This window comes from Cebus imitator, unplaced genomic scaffold (assembly GCF_001604975.1).
Source record: "Cebus imitator isolate Cc_AM_T3 unplaced genomic scaffold, Cebus_imitator-1.0 Scaffold115, whole genome shotgun sequence".
NCBI classification, from domain to species: Eukaryota; Metazoa; Chordata; class Mammalia; order Primates; family Cebidae; genus Cebus; species Cebus imitator.
This window is the reverse complement of record NW_016107430.1, coordinates 4688001-4704364: the sequence shown is the minus strand read 5'-3', so window position 1 is coordinate 4704364 and position 16364 is coordinate 4688001. Positions and strand designations below refer to the sequence as shown.

The 16364-nt window shown below is 47.6% G+C and overlaps 1 protein-coding gene across 9 annotated transcripts in view; it reads right to left on the bottom strand.

Annotated features, from left to right (window-relative positions):
- The window catches only part of MSI2 (musashi RNA binding protein 2), a 433947-nt gene that overhangs the window by 141505 nt on the left and 276078 nt on the right, over nt 1–16364 (bottom strand). The gene's annotated exons all lie outside the window — the stretch shown is intronic.

Here is a 16364-nt window from a genome sequence, read left to right as displayed (position 1 = left end):
TATAAAAAGTCTTCCAGGATATTGAAGAGAAGTTTTTTTACCATATCTCATTTTAAACTCAAACAAAATCTTTTTAAGCCATTACCCAGGAAATCATCATTAAATCATTTGTTCGTTTTTATTAGTGTCACAGTAATTAAAGAGAATCATATTTCAGAAATCTTCAGCTGCACTTATCAAAACCCACCCTTCAACCAATCAATTAGTATTACAATAACCGCGGTCCCTTGTTGCCGCCGCTATTAGCATTTTGATTGAATGTCTGTTGAAAAGTGACTGGTAACAGAAGACTGTTAGAAAGTAATGTTTCTTTATTCGTTACCACCGAACCTTGTCTGGTTGTCTCCAGTCTCAGCTCAAAAGAGACAAGACAGTTTCCAAAAGCAGTCATTTTGGTGGCAGATTATATTTTCATGAGGTGTGTGATAAATTGGGCATAATCGCCCCAGAATCGCCAGTTACACACAGGGGCTTCCTGCTGACTGTGGCCTTCGCACCCAGCAGCTGCCCCTCCGCTGTCGAGCCCTGACTGGATGATACGTGTCCCTTCTGCTGCCTCCCCCTCCCCCACCCCAATAATCTAGGACAATAAATACCAGGTCTTCACAAATGGCACTTCAGGCGACTCAGATGTAATAATGCGTATGCCAGATAAGCCGGTGGCCCTGTTATTCCCACGAAAGATCACCATCATTATACACCCCCTTCTCTGCCAGGCACTCAGGAAACCTGTTATTCTAACATTCAGACTTATGTTCTCCAGTCGTCATAATAATAAAAGCACCAGTCAGTACCGAGATGGGTTAACGAGCTCCATTATGGGGAGAGAATGGCTGTCTTCACCAAGTCACAGGAATTAAAGACAAGAGTTCATTAAGTCACAATACCAGAATTTAAACGGCCTGCTATTTCAGACAGCGCTATTTACTGGTCCCCCCATCAGTGATGCCTTTTCTGGATAAAGGGAGATCTTCAAAGACACACACACAGAAGTTTCCATCTTTGGCCAGTCAGCCGCCGTAGCTGCTGCAACTAAAGGGGGTCCTGCTTTGATGTGTCTGGAACAGAACAGGGTGGGAGACAGGGGTGAGGACTTGGGGTTGAGAACGGCTCATGCTCCTAGCTATCAGTATGGCGGCTGGTTCTTTGCTATCCATCTGTCTGGTCCATCCATCCATCCAGTTCCAATCCATAGCAAAGGACATGTGGAGGTTTCATCTTCAGTGCAGATAATCTCTGCCCAAAGAATCTTTGCCTGTTCTACTCACTCACTGTCCACCCCATGGCCCACGAGGCAATAGCGAGGAGGCACTTACGAGGTTGCATTAATGCTCCACTTAAAAAAAAGTTGCGGGGAGAGCTCCAGAATTCAGAGGGTGGAAAACGTGCTATATGGTTCCTTAAAAAATTTTTTCCTTTCTCTAAACTCAGTCTCCTTCTCTGCCCCAGCCTCCCACCCCAACCAAACATGTTTGTTTCTCCACTGGCTGTCAGCCAAGATTTTATAATAGTGTCAGGTAGCAATTTCATTTTTAAAATGCTCTTATCAAGGATTTAAGGTGAAAGATAAGAACAGCACAGTAAATCATCATAAAGGAGTATAGTATGAGGCATAGTATTTTACAAATCAAAACAGTTAACAAAATGAAAAGGCAAGGACAGGAAAACAAAGTGAGTTTAAGCATCCTTTGAAAGGGGGAGGGTAGAGGCCGAATTCAATAGAAAGATCACCCTTCAGATTGCCAAGCTCCGTTTGGTAATGGTCTCGGCATATTTGCTAAGAATCGCATGAACAGTCCAATTTCCATTTTAAAATAGGATGTTTTCAGAAGGCACATATATTGTCAAACCATTACACACACTTCACTGGGGGTTTTCATCGAAGTCATCTGACCTGCAAGCATGTGTTGCTAATATCACGGCTTTATTATTTATCAAATCAATCTCCTCATGGAATGACTAATAACATAACCCCAGCTGCTCTCCTCTTCCCACCCCAGCTGCTACTGCCCTGGTAGCAGCACGGTTCGGTGGGCTACCTGCAGCGCCCGACCCCCTGCATTTTGCTAAAGAACCTTATAAAGAAAGGAAACGAGGGGATGAACCCGGGAGGTGCCATTTCCGATTCAAACCACTTTGTTTCTGAAAGTCACTTATCCTACCCAGGAAAAGTGAACAACGCTGTTAATGACCAGGCCAGGGTACTAGTCCTTACTAGGAGATTTTAATTACTCCCATGCTAAATTAGAGGCCACAAACCTAAAATAAAGCAAAATAAACCAAGGGCAGATGTCCACTTTCCTATTTCGACCCTTTACAGCATTTTTGATTCCAGTTTATTTTTTGAAACCAACCGAGGACCACGTCCAATTCAAATGTGCCTTGCACCCTCCTACTCACACACAAACACTCACAGGCACACACACTCTGCAAGCAACACTCACACACACACACACACAACACACACACACAGAGCTGGGATGCAACCGCAAAGTGACAACATAGCTTTTAACTCCTGAAAATAGTCATTAAGATGCCGTTTATTCTAACTTTTGATATGTGCTCACCAATCTCTCTGGGGCCTACCTGCAAATTCACAAAAAATAAAAACATGTAATTAGATGATTTCCTCTTTGCCAAGGAATGATTCAATTGTCCATTAAAAGCTGGAGTTCTAAAAATAACATAAAGGGAAATTATTAGGTCTTGTTGACGCACATATCTCTGCTGTAAAACATACAGGGGAAATACGGAGCTTCTTTTGTAAATCGTACCCATTTTTTAAACGGTAAGACAGCGTGGGGGAGGGAGCAAATTAAACCATAATTTTCAAACTATGTTTCCTCATTGTCACTCAGAAAAATTGCCAGGTGTTTCCAGAGTAGTTTATATATAAATATACTAGCTGAATCAGGAAAACGCTTTCCAGAGCAAATGAATCAACTTAATTAAAAGAAGACTTAAGATGCCAAAACTAGTGATTTTGGAAGAGGGGAGGAAATTTAGAACTCCATCTGTAAGCACACACCTCTCTCTACCTGGCCTCTAGGGGACAAGTGCATAAGCCTGGTTAGGCCTGCCACAGGCCCCTGGCTAAAGCATGCTGCCCCCGCTGCCCACTAGGGCTGCAACCACTCACCATGGGTCCGAGGCAGAGGTACAGGCAGGACTGATGTGTTTGATTCAAACCAAGACTCTCAGTCTTTCCTCTAAATCAGCTGTAAGAACAGCTACAACAATACTAAAGGCATTTTCCTCCCTCTTAAGCAAGCAAGAAAAAAAACTCATTAGTTTGCTGGGTTCTTTCCTTGTGTCCTGGAAAAAGCAGTGTTCGCAAATCATTTCTTGAGGTCTCCAAGGCCCTCTTCAGAAGGCAGGTGTAGCTCCTACATGACTCTCCGGACAGGGCTTCCGCACCTCTGTTTTGTCAGAGCAAAGGAAGCTGAGGTGGGAAGTGTGAGTAGGAACCTTGCTCGGTTTTCAGGCAAATGAGGACAGAGACCAAGGTGAATGCCCACCCTCTTGTCATAGATTAATGCTATTTGCTGGGCAAAGGGGACCTAGGAGGAGAGAGGAAGACACAGATAAGCATCAAATAGTCAAGCAAATAACAATCATTAAGAACTGAGAAGTGCCACGAAGGAAAATGACAAGAAGTCACAGGCACAGGCAACTGACAGAGCCGACCTAGCCACCCATGAAAGACCCCACACGAAGGAGGATCCCCACCTCCCAGGGCTTGACACCAGGACACGTGCCAGACTGCCCAGACACAGGCCAGGCTCAAAGACCCGGTCCAAGTCAGCAGCGCTGCCTTTTTAAAGGGTTTTCAAGCTGGAAGGCCCCTTGAAGGTCATGTAACCCGGGGGTGCCCAGCCCTGACTTCGTATTAACATCAGCAGGAAAAATGTTAAAAATGGCCAATGCCAGGGATCCATCTTTGAGTCTCACTTAATTGGTCTGAGGTGGGACTCAGGCATCGGGACATCTTAAAAACTCCCCAGGGGATTTTCAATGGACAAGCAGGTGGGAACCATGGATCTAATCCCAACATCTAACGTGACATCAATCAGTCATCATACCGAGTGTCCAATGCTAGGCTGTGGGATAAATGATCTCAGCCAGACTTTCCTAACCAACCCTGTCTCTACATGAGAAAATCAAAGTTGGCCACAGAGTTAAGCAGCTCTTGGGTTGTCAGTGAAATCTAAATTCCAACTAGAAGAACGTAAGGGAAGAGATGAACTCTGGGGAAGGTCCCTTCTCTGCTTTATCGTGCAACAGTGTTGAAACACATTTATGACCTTCTACTAAGGAGGTATTTCCGATGGGCTCCCTGGGTCACCACCATTCCCACTCAGTGAACGCCCAGCAGCGGGGTGGCAAGTGGGACGGAACCCAGGGCTGGTGAGAGACAACCAAACCACGGCCCACTGTTGCTCCTCTGTCTATTCTGGGTTCAGAATAGATGATGTCACCTCCAGCGGCAGTGGAAAGCAGAGTCATGAATCATCCATGAACCAGCCCAGCCCTCTGAGATAAGAAATCGGATGTCAGCATTGTGTATGCACACTGCAGATCTGGCGCACAGGCGCCGGCTTTGCCAAGGGTGCCAGAACGCAGGCACCAACGTCAGACATGTTCAGGGGGAAGAAGGCGCTTTCAATTATTTCCTGATACAGAGATGGGTGGCCAGTTGAGGGAGAGATTTCAAATGCATAGGGAATGCTCAAAGGTGCACAACTTTGATCACTTTAAAATCGTGGCAGTGATTTTTAGACACTACTGCGTTTGCCAACCAAACCTGAGGATTAAGAGAAGCCCATCCACATGAGTGCTGTAATGATCAATTACTGCTGTGCCCACCGGCTTCCTTACAACTGGAGACCTGGAGGCGTTGCCATGTTGACCTCCCACTGCATTAATTTAGCTTAAAAATTCACTCCAGGATTGAATTTGGCAAATCTTCCTGCCTGAAAGGGCTTCTGGGACAACATAAAGAAATCAAGAAGTCTATTTGGCAGCGTTTGAAGTTCAGGGTTGTCTTGCTGTGTTTTCTTATTTTTTTTCCAGGCTAGAAGAGGAGGCAGGTATCTAAGGATGCCAGGGTGCATGTGGACATACACGTGAGCTCTCCTGATTCCCTTCTTTTTCCTTCCTTCCTTTCTTTCTCTGAATTATTTCCCTGAATTGCCAAGTTGAAGAGCCGGCTAGAAAGGCTGCACTAATGCGTATGGTTTGCGTGGCTGGAGTTGGGAATTCTGACAACTCATATCTGTACTGGTTATTTCATGGCTTATAAAAAAATGACTGAGCCCTGGAGGCCACTAAATTAAAAATTAAACTTTGGACTTCTTCAAGTGTCTCTTTCTGTCTACCAAAATATATCTTTAACATCCTAAGGTCACTTTCAGGGTCTTTGGCAAATTAGACCTGGGCAAGGCGTGAACCAAGGCAGGCTGTGGGGGCTGCATTGTCTCTTCATCAAAGGTCTTTTCTCTAACTTCTCTTGCACATCATTTTGCTGAGGGGGAATGTGGCTAGGAAGGCACAGAGCAAGAAGGATAGCGAGCAAGGGGACATAACGGAAGGAAGCTCTGCTTTGCCCTATTATTTTCCGAGGGCTGCCGTCACAAGCTACTACAAACGGGGGCGCTTAATACAACAGAAACTTACTGTCTCAGTTTTGAAAGCTAGGAATCTGAAATCCAGGTGTTGCCAAGGCCATGCCTCTCAAAGGCTCAGGGGAACATCTGTTTCGGGCTGTTCTCTTAGCTTCCGGTGTGGTCAGCAATCCTTGGCTTGCAGCCACACGGCCCCGTCCCTGCCTCTGAGGTCACGTGGCCATCTCCCTGTGTCTCTCTCTTCACATGTCCATTCTTACAAGGACAACAGTCAGATCAGTTCACTCCACTAAGACCTCCTCTTAATTAGACCTCCAAAGACCCTCTTTCTAAATAAGATCACATTCTGAGGTATTTCAACTTAATCTTTTTGGGGTTAGGACTTCTTTCGGGGTATTTTTAGGGGTCAGGACTTCAACTTATGTTTTTGGAGGACAAAATTCAACCCATAACACCCTTCATGGTGGAAAAGTTGAGAGCATCTGCCAGCAGCCACCTAGGGTGTTAACATTCTCTCCACTCAGCAAGCCTGAGCCTCCATTCCCTACGTAATGACAGTCACAGTATTCTACGTAGTGAAATAACAATAATTAATATGATAATGATAAAGTTAACATTTACAGATAGTCTCCCAAGCATCGGATGCTTCACACAGATAAACTCTCTCACTTAACCTTCCCAAGTCCATGAGTTAACAACATTAACCCCATTTAATAGGTGAGAAAACTGAGGTTCAGAGAGATTTCACAGCTTGTCTGGGGTCATACAGCAATTGATTAGTGGCTGCTCTGGAATGTGAACCCTACTATGTGAATCTAGACCGAAGCTCTTACCCCTCTGCCACATGGCCCAGACACTTTGCAAGTGACATTAACCAGGTGTTGCCTTGACTCCTAAGCTACAAACAATGGGAATGTAGGGGAAAAGTCTGCATTCGTCACACTGTGTAAGTCCCCACATGTTTATTAGTCATGACTTGGGGTGGAAAATGCTTTTAACTTTTTCAAAACTTGAATTAAAGAGCACATGGAACTCCTGGGATGGAGGACCTCCCTGTTCTGGCCCTTCTCCCCTCTGGTCTTGGAGGAACTGGCGCAAACCAGGCTTCTCCGCAAACCAGGGACAGTCTGGTTATTCTAATAATAGCATGTTGTCGGGGGAGAGCAGAAACTACTAAGAAAATCCTCATCTATCCATCAGATCATCTGTTTACAGAAAAAAAAAGATAGGAGACTGATGGGTAAAGGATTCTCAGCTGCACTGAATCACATCTTGCTGGTTTGGAACTCCTGGGTGTCCCTGGCGGGACAGAAAATTCAGATGAGGCAAGGCCAACAACTCACTGAACAAATATTAATCTCACAGTTAAACCAACTTTAAAAGCATGTATGTACATGTCAGGAGGAAGGCAAACAATGGTTATTGTGGTAGGGTGCTAGAATGAGGTAATTTTGTTTTTTTTGAGATGGAGTCTCACTCTGTTGCCCAGGCTAGAATACAGTGGTGTGATCTTAGCTCACTGCAACCCCTGCCTCCCAGGTTCAAGCGATTCTCCTGCCTCAGCCTCCTGAGTAGCTGGGATTACAGGTGCATGCCACCATGCCTGGCTAATTTTTATATATTCATTAGAGACAAGGTTTCACCATGTTGGCCAGGCTGGTCTCGAACTCCTGGCTTCAAGGGATCTGCCCACCTTGGCCTTCCAAAGTGCTGGGATTACAGGCGTGAACCACTGCTCCCGGCTGGCAATGTTTTTTCTTTTGAAAGTCTCTTTCATGTTGTTCTATCACTATATTGGCAATTCAAATTGAAATGAATTTTAAAAGCTTACACTAAAGAAGGAAATGGAGAGGTAATAAGTGCATAAGTCACAAAAATTCAAAAAGTAAATGAGTATATAATAAAAAGATTCCCTCCATCTCTCTATCTCAGGTGGCTTAATTCTCTTCCCCATAAAAACGGAGCAAATACTTCTTCATGTATGTTTTTCACGTATGTACATCTGCATATGGTATGCACATGTGCATAAAACATATTTGAGTGTTTGCTATGGCCAGAGACTGTTCCAAATTCTTTACACTCCTTAAATGACGTAAGCCTCAGGCTAACTCAATGTCCTATTTTACAGATAAGGAATCTGAGTCATAGAGAGGATAAGTAACTTGCCCAAGGTCACACAGCTAGTAAGTCACAGAGCTTAGATTCGAACACCAACCATCTGGCTTCAGAGCATGTGACCTTAATCAATACGCCGTTCTAACTCTGTTACGAATTTTGCAGGTATCCTTTCAACGATACTCCATGCACATGCATGCGTATGTGCGTGTGCAAAGGAGACAAAAAAACAACCACAAAAAGTTTTTCTTTCTCAAGAGTAGGGTCCCCAAAACTGAAACACAGGTTTTAGTTAATTTGCCTAAAGAAGTTAAGCAGGCGGTTTCACTTAAGCAGGAAGGGGAAGAACCCAGGCTGCTCCGCACTTTCCACTTGAGGTGGCCACTATGTGAGTGGAATCATTTAACTCTTACAGAGCAGGTGTGTTACCTTCACGAGCGAGCAAAACATCCGTGACTTGCCTGGGCGCATGCCCAAGGGGAAGCTGGGATCTCAAGCCAAGTATGGCCAAGTCTAAAAGTCAAGCTTTTGCAGCATACCATGCTGATATACAGATGCAGATGGGATCGTGTCCACCCTCTAACCCACAAACGAAAAACAGAAGCTCAAGTCCAGAGGTGCGTAATAACCAGGGCCCCTCTAGGAACCTTAAGCCCCAACGGGGAGGCAGCCACCCAGGGCTTGCGGCGACCCCTGGCCCAGCCCTCTCTGGCCACTGGCAGTGCCGTGATGCTAAGAAAGGGAGTAATTTTCATCAAGTTGCCATGCTAAAGGATCCCTTCTCTTCAGACCTCCACATTCTGCCCTAACTGAGATCTTAAGCCATGTTGTGAGAGTCGAGCCTTCGCCTCTATGGGAACAGGACCAAACAAAGACTCATTGTCCCTCTCTACAATAAAACCACTTCTGGGTCAATGAAGTTGCTGACCCTGAGCCCACTCCCTTTCTGCTTCCGTGGGCCACAGCAGGGGGAGGCAGGAAGACCTATTAGGTCACCCCCCTTTTGGTGCCAGGACTTTTATTCCAAAGGAAAGAAGTTTAAGATTTATATTTTGGCTAAAAAAGTGCAGTTCATCCTGGGTACCAAATTCCCCCTGGCTTTGCAAGCTTCCTCTTGCCCTGGGCACCCTGTCCCCGAGCCCTGTTGCTAGGAAGTTGAGGGCTTTGTATTGCTCCATGTCTCCAAAGAAAAGCAGGTGAACAGAAACCAAGCGACTGTGTTGATTAATATCTCAAGAGACAGCGCCGGAATGGGCGCTTCCGGAATTGAGTTAGCTCAGGGAAAAAAAATTAAAGCACACTCCTTGCTTTCCTGGCAGAAATAAAATTAAGGTCTCGGATCGATGTTGCCAGATTCTACAGGAATCTTTAATGGCCCCCTCTACATGTTTTCAAATTCACATTCCCCTTCAACTCTACCCTTTTTAATTGGTTATTTGCGAGGTCATGTTTGCACCAATTTCTCAGGAAGGCTAATGGTGTTTATTTAACGAGAAAATAAAATGTGCAGACAGCTCCAGGGCTGGTCTCTGAAAGATGGCAAAGGGTGGGCTGACTCCTTATCCCGCCCCCTCCTCTGCCCTCCATCACTGCAAGGTTACAGGGCCTAGGGTACGGAGCTGCAAGGGAGTGAAGAGGTGGGGGTGCCCCTCACGGTGGGCACACAGCATGCCCACCCCCTCGAACAGCCCCGCTTTAGAATGAGCTCAGCTGGAAGCACAGAACCATGCTGGGAGAGCGGGAATGGCTCTCCTTATTGCCACTGCTGGGCTGGGCGACTCTTCCTTGTTCTAACCCAAGTGTGCCCAAGTTTGAGGCTACACAGAACCCTTTTCCAATGGAATCTCTTCAATACACAAAGGCAGTGATGGATGACCACATCACAGCTCTCCACTGCCCTCAAGGCCTCTTGTACTCAAGCTGGACTAGAGGAGACTCAATCACATTGAGTGTCTACCCCATCCTCACCACTCTCTCCTAGATTCCTGTTGGTCAATGTCTTTCTTAAACAGGTGCCCCACCCACAGAATGGTCCACTCTGGAAAGAGAACTGGATCTTCACCGAACCCGATCCAGGACTCTGAACTTGCGTAAGAGAATCCAGCTGGCATGCTATATCACACTACGGACTACACTGAAAGCTCTGTGAGGCCAAGCCCCCTGGCTGTTGGTGGTGGTCTATCACAGACTGTCTGCTTTCTTGTCAAGTGGCTTCTAATCCTGGGGCAGAATTAGGATCAATACCTATATGACCACATTTTACAGGCTTCCAATAAATCCCTTAACACATCTCAGACATGGGGGAGGATTTGATGGGTACCTAACACCATCAGCAATTAGCAAAAAGGGTAACAGCAGATTTGAGAGGTGGAGAAAATACCACGGGTAAAATTCCAGCAGGGAAGACAGGCAGCAAATCCTGCTCCAGACACCAAACGTGGGCAGCGTGGGAGCCGATCTTTTGCAGGCTGCCCTCCTGTCACATCAGCGTAAGCGTCATCGCCAGCTGCGATTCTACACACACTTATCATCTTTCTCCTCCTTCCAACAACCCTTCTCTTGGACTGTGCCCTTTCCTTCCAGAGGGTCTGATTGCTTTTGTCACACACACTTCTTCCTTCCTCCTAAAAAGTCACACCTACAGCTTACACATTCCCAACCTCTTCCCTAGGTAAATAAAGTCAGAATGTTAGCCTCTCATTCGGAAAGACACGCATACCTTACCTTTGACATCCCACACCTACAAGTGAAGCAACACTTTAAATTATTTTTAAATGTAACCTATACCTTTGTGAACCTTTTTCTATGCCTTTTTTTTTTTTTTTTTTTGAGAAACAGACACCAATAAACAAACAATTACAGTGCAATTCTTAAGCATCTTTATACCTCGTGCATAAAAGAGTCAATTTGGACTTCGGAGGTCAATTTCAAAAGTGAGTATCTGGCAGTTAGTCAAGACATTAAGGGCGGTTTTTCCTCCTTAGAAAAGCATTATCTTCTATCACAGCTTAAGTTACATCTTACTGGCAACATTTTAATAAATAAATTGATTACGTAAATTACAAAGACCTTAAACTTGGGCCAACCGCTTTTCGGGACAGAGACTGAGCAAGCTCCAGGAAGAACAAGCTCTCCAGCCACCTGCCTGGATGCTCCTCCCTCTGGCTGGATCCCCCACCACTGCGACTTTCCAGCCGTCCCAACCCCTTCCAGTGGTCTCAGGGCATTATTCCTCTTCAAAGCGATTGGCATTGCATTTAATAAGCAACTGCTAACTGCTGGGAGAAGAATCATCCATCACACTAATCTTTTTTTTTTTTGGGATGGAGTTTCGCTCTTGTTACCCAGGCTGGAGTGCAATGGCGCGATCTCGGCTCACCGCAACCTCCGCCTCCTGGGTTCAGGCAATTCTCCTGCCTCAGCCTCCCGAGTAGCTGGGATTACAGGCACGCGTCACCATGCCCAGCTAATAGTTTGTATTTTTAGTAGAGACGGGGTTTCACCATGTTGACCAGGATGGCCTCGATCTCTTGACCTCGCATCACACTAATCTTTACTTCTCTCCCAGGGTCTCCTGTTCCTTTGCCTCTGGGACTGTTTCAGGGCAAGCAGGCCTACTGGGTAATGGAGGCCACAGGGATGTCCTCTGCCAGAAACCATTCCCTCAGCAGGCTATGGGATTAGCTTCGGAGACTCCTCACCCTCTTTTAACTAGACCTCAAACCATCCAGCTCTTCCCTGGAGGGACCCAGCAGTGCAGAGCTCAGGAACCCAAGGCCCTGAGACTAGAGGGAAGAACAGCTGAGTTTCCCCTGCAGTGACCCTCACACTGGGGAGCGCTCCCTTCCCCCACAAGGAGGTGAGTATGAGATTATTTCAGGAACCAACATGCCCGCATTCCACTTTCCGCAACAGGGCTGAGGTTGTGGGGACACTGGAGGCAGAGCTGGCCAGCGCAACCTCCCTCCCTCCCTGTCTGTCTACTCCCCGGCCTCCTGCCAACAGAGCAAATCAGGACAGCTTTGTTGCCTCTTCCCTCCCTGTCCCTCCCCTCCAGCCCCACCTTGGGATCAATACTTAATGCTGAGTCCAAGATCTTATCTGACTTTTACAAGGATAAAGCAACAAACTTCCCCCTCCTAATGATTAAATCCATTGACGATCAGCCCAGTGTTTTCCAGACCACCTCTAACACTTTTAGAGAGCAAATGAAGTGACTCTGAGAAAATTGGAAAGCCACCATTCTCCTCTCCCCTGGGCACAAATCACTGTATGGAAGGCCAGGAAATGAAGTGAGGGGCAGGGCCAAGGAAGGTATCCAGGATTTTTTTTTTTTGAAATGGTTCTTGTTGCCCAGGCTGGAGTGCAATGTAATGGCACAATCTCGACTCACTGCAACCTCCGCCTTCCAGGTTCAAGCAATTCTCCTGCCTCAGCCTCCTATGTAGCTGGGATTACAGTTACCTGCCACCACACCTGGCTAATTTTTGTATTTTTAGTAGAGACGGGGTTTCACCATGTTGGCCAGGCTGATCTCGAACTCCTGACTTCAGGTGATCCACCCGCCTCGGCCTCCCAAAGTGCTGGGATTACAGGTATGAGCCACCATGCCGAGCCAGCATCCAGGTTTTAACAGTAGCTCTGCTATTGTCTGGCTGCAGGAATCTTCTATGCAACATTTCAAACTTATGTGCCTTAATTTCTCCAAGTGGACATGGAGGAGCATGGTCATCAGCAAAAGAAGGCTGGTGTGGAGGACAGAAAATGAGAAATGCTAAACTCTTAAAATGATCAACTCCTCTGCTTTAAACAGTTGCTTTGAGTGTAAGAGCCTGAGCTCCAGGTCAGACAGGTTGGGTTTATATCCAAGCTCTGCTTTGACCAGTGTGCAACTCTGGGCAGCTCGGTTCACCTATGGCTGTTTGTCATCAAGATTCAATGGTAGGTGCCAGCACTGTGCTAAGCACTTGGTGTGTAAGTGCTCAGAAAGTGTTGGCTGTTTCTATCAAGATTGCTAACATGGCCCGCTGAGATAGCAACAGAACTCCCCATACCATCACTGTGGGTGCTGTATCAGGATGCTCAGGTCCCCTTCAGGATGAAGGACCTCTTTCCCAGCTGCTAGGAGTGCTGCTGGAAGATAGTCCCCAGCTGAAGGTCCCCTCCAGGATTTACCCAGGGGAAGCCCAGGTCACATCAGCCTCACGGGGTGGGCTGCATCCAATGACAGGCCAGCGTGCAGGCACCAAGGATGGCACTCCTACCCCAGCTGGGGACCCCTGAAGGACCACCTCATTGCAGAAGGATGTCACAAGTTGGCTTCTCCCTCTGCCCTCTCCTGATCAAGAGCACTTCTGGATAAACCTCCCAGTTGCTCATCCCATCCTGGAGAACCAACCTGCAAAAACTGCTGGCTCCCCCCCCAGTCACAAAGATCGCAAAGGAATTCATCTCGAACATTCTCACAATTAAAAAGCGAAAAGCCAGAAACATACTTCAGGTCCTGGGGCTCATCATCAATCCCAGGTCTCTTATTTTTTCAGAGGAAGAAGCTGAGATGCTCAGAGAGGTTAGGGGACGTGCCCCAGGAAAAACATCAAGGGAGCAGCAGAAGCTGGAGGAAGACCCGCCTGTGAGGAGAAAGGTGAGAGCCCCTACATCTCCAGGGCTCCACCCACTGTAAGTCACAGACTGAACGTGGGACCCTCTTCCTGCTTGAAAGGTTGAAGATGTATATTGCCGGAGGCTCGTCCTTTCCTATGCCCTGGGTTCTTTCTGTGGTGCTAGTAAGGACCCGGTGGGTGCTTCTGTGGACGGGAGATGCAAGCTGCCACCATGCCAATGAAACTGAGGGCATCCCTGCCCCAACAGGGATGAGCAGGGACAGGAGGTGACCACTGGAGACAAGGAGTGGAAATTCTGCCCTGACCTCTGGCTCCTAAAGGCAAGTGGAGCCTGAACGGGCCCTGGAAGCCGGCTTGCCTGACTCTCAGATGGGAAGCCCAGCTCCCTGTGGTTATCCCTGAGCCGCAGCTGTCATACATACAGCTCCAAGGACACACAGGTAACTGTCAAAACTCCTGGGGTGAGGATGAGTTGAGGCCCCAGGCCACCCACAGGGCTGGGTCAGGAGTCTGAAGACAAGGGCTGAGCGTATGCTGGGACGACACCGCTGGGTCCATGCTCTGGGGCTCTTTAAGAAGGGAGCTGGAGGCAGCGCCAGCCAGGAAGATGGCCTCAACTTCTGCCACTGCAGCACTTTCCTCCTGATAAGGTCACAGACAGCAGGAACCAAGGAGGTAAAGGTAAGGTTGGGGCAAGGTGGCTGCCTGAGGATTTTATTTCCTTGCGCTTATTACCTGATTCTGAATGTACACTCCATTAGGCCACAGATGTGGGGCTGGCTCGCTCCTTACATATGAGCTGTGCCTTTGTTGTGATATGCTCTTCTTTAAAAAGGAAATTTTTTTTTCACCCCCTCGGGCATCTTGAGGGGTTGGAACATGTGTATGGGCTGGTGCTCCCACCCACAAAGAAACAACACTGGGGAGTGGAGGGGGCCCTGGATGACAGGGAGGGCAGTGGGATGGGGGGGTCTTTCCTGCTGAGGCTTCTGGCAAATCTCCCCCCATCCACAGGCTGTCACTCCGGCCAGCTTCTCAATCATCTTTAAATAGCAGGCCCTGCGATTCCTTAAGTTTTGGGCTCCACACATTTTAGAGTCGGTCCTGCACCCACTGCAGGCATCTTCAGCTCTGGCAGGTCCGAGGGTGCCAGCAGAGGTCCTCCCTGGGCCGGGGGCAGGAGTGTGCATGTGCCAAGGCCCTGCCCATGCTCCTTCCCGCCAGTGCCCACCGGGACTCCTGGAGAGCCAGCAATGATGCAATGATGTCCCGAAGCCACTCTGAGCAGCGGGCCCTCCAACAGACCATCCTCACCTCACAACGGGCAAGAAACTCTTCCCATGCCCATCAAAGATGAACTGCCACCCCAACTCTGCAGCCCTGCACCTTCCTTTCTCCCTTTTGGACAAAGGAAAGAGGCTTCACCCACAGCAACAGAGATCTGGTTAGAAACGAGAGAACTTTTCCCGGCACATCCTCTGGGGCTTCACCTAGAAGGCCAAAGTCCTGCGTTTCGATCCCACCTCTGCCATTACCAGCCCTCTCCCTGCTCGGTTCTGAGAGTTAATGAGACGACACCAGTGCAAGCCCCCAGCACAGGGCTCGACGCACAGCAGATCAAAAAATACTCTCATTTGTTAACTTTCAAAATAAAAGGACAACAATATCACCTGGGGGCAACTCTGGAATCTCCCTGGATTCTGAATTCTAACACTGAACGCCAGGCAAATTCAAATGGGCATCACCCACACTGAAAATAAACAGGTGACAGTGCTCTTTTGAACAATCACATTCCCATCTGGACACAGTAGAGAAAGAACAGAACTTGGAACCAATAGTCCTGAGACCCTGCTCAGCCATGGGTCTCTCAGTTAGCTCCTCTGAGCCTTGGTTATTTTGTAAACCAGACAGAGATGATGAAAACGCTAATAATAAGAGTTAACATTCATGCGCAATTGACTAGATGCTTGGTATTACACTCTCCAGGCAATCCTGTGAGGAGGTTCTATGATTACTCCCATCTTACAGATGAATAAACTGAGGCTTAAGGAAGTTCAGTGATTTTCCCAACGTCACAACCACCCTCCAGGGGCTGCTTTGAAGGTCAAATTAGGACCAGGGGGACTATGGGTGTGGCGGGAGGAGGTGGGGTGACAGCTGTGGTACTGGGACCAACATGATGTTTGCAGTGATGGTTGGTCCAGGGGTAGCAGCGATGACATGGAAGATGCATGTGAAAGTCAGGCTTTGAAACCGTAAAGCTAGATTGATGCAATGTGGATGATGACAGAGGATAATCCTGAATTGCCCACCGTGAGCACCACCTTCCTCTCACTCCCTAGGCTCTGACTCCCCAGCAATGCAGTGGACAAAGCTGATTGTTCCACACCTGCATGCTCCTCCTTTCTCTCCCTGCTTCTCCCCTGCTCCCCACCCTCCGTGGCTGCCATTTCTTCCCTCATAAATACCAGTGGACACCACTGTTGTCCACCCAGTGCTCAGCTCTCCCAGTCTGAGGATGCTGTAGAGAGATGCATTAGAAGCCAGATTACCAGACGCACTCAGGACATCCCCCTCCTTCTCCCAGCCCCACCAGCAATGATTCCCACTCCACTCCTTCTTCCCTTTCACTCACTCTGCCTTCTCCAAACAGGAAAGACATACAGTCAGTGCTGGGTAACTGCTTCTAATCACAGGTGACAGCAGGAATGTAAACAACACAGGAAACATCTAAATGCAATCCAAGTGGCAAGGAAACACTGCGCACTCACAGGCTCCCTCCCTTCCTCCCTCCCTTCCTCGAGGGCACCAGCACACCATTTCCTGCCACCCCCTTAGGAAGCACTGCTCATTAACACCCTGTTAATAGGAACCCCAGAAACCTGAGCTTCCGGAGAACAGAACACTAAGTCATCACCTCCTTTGACTCTGCTACCTCCAGGGAGGACTTTTCTAGATTCCTCCCATTTTTCTGTTTAAAGCAATAAATTTAATGTTTTTT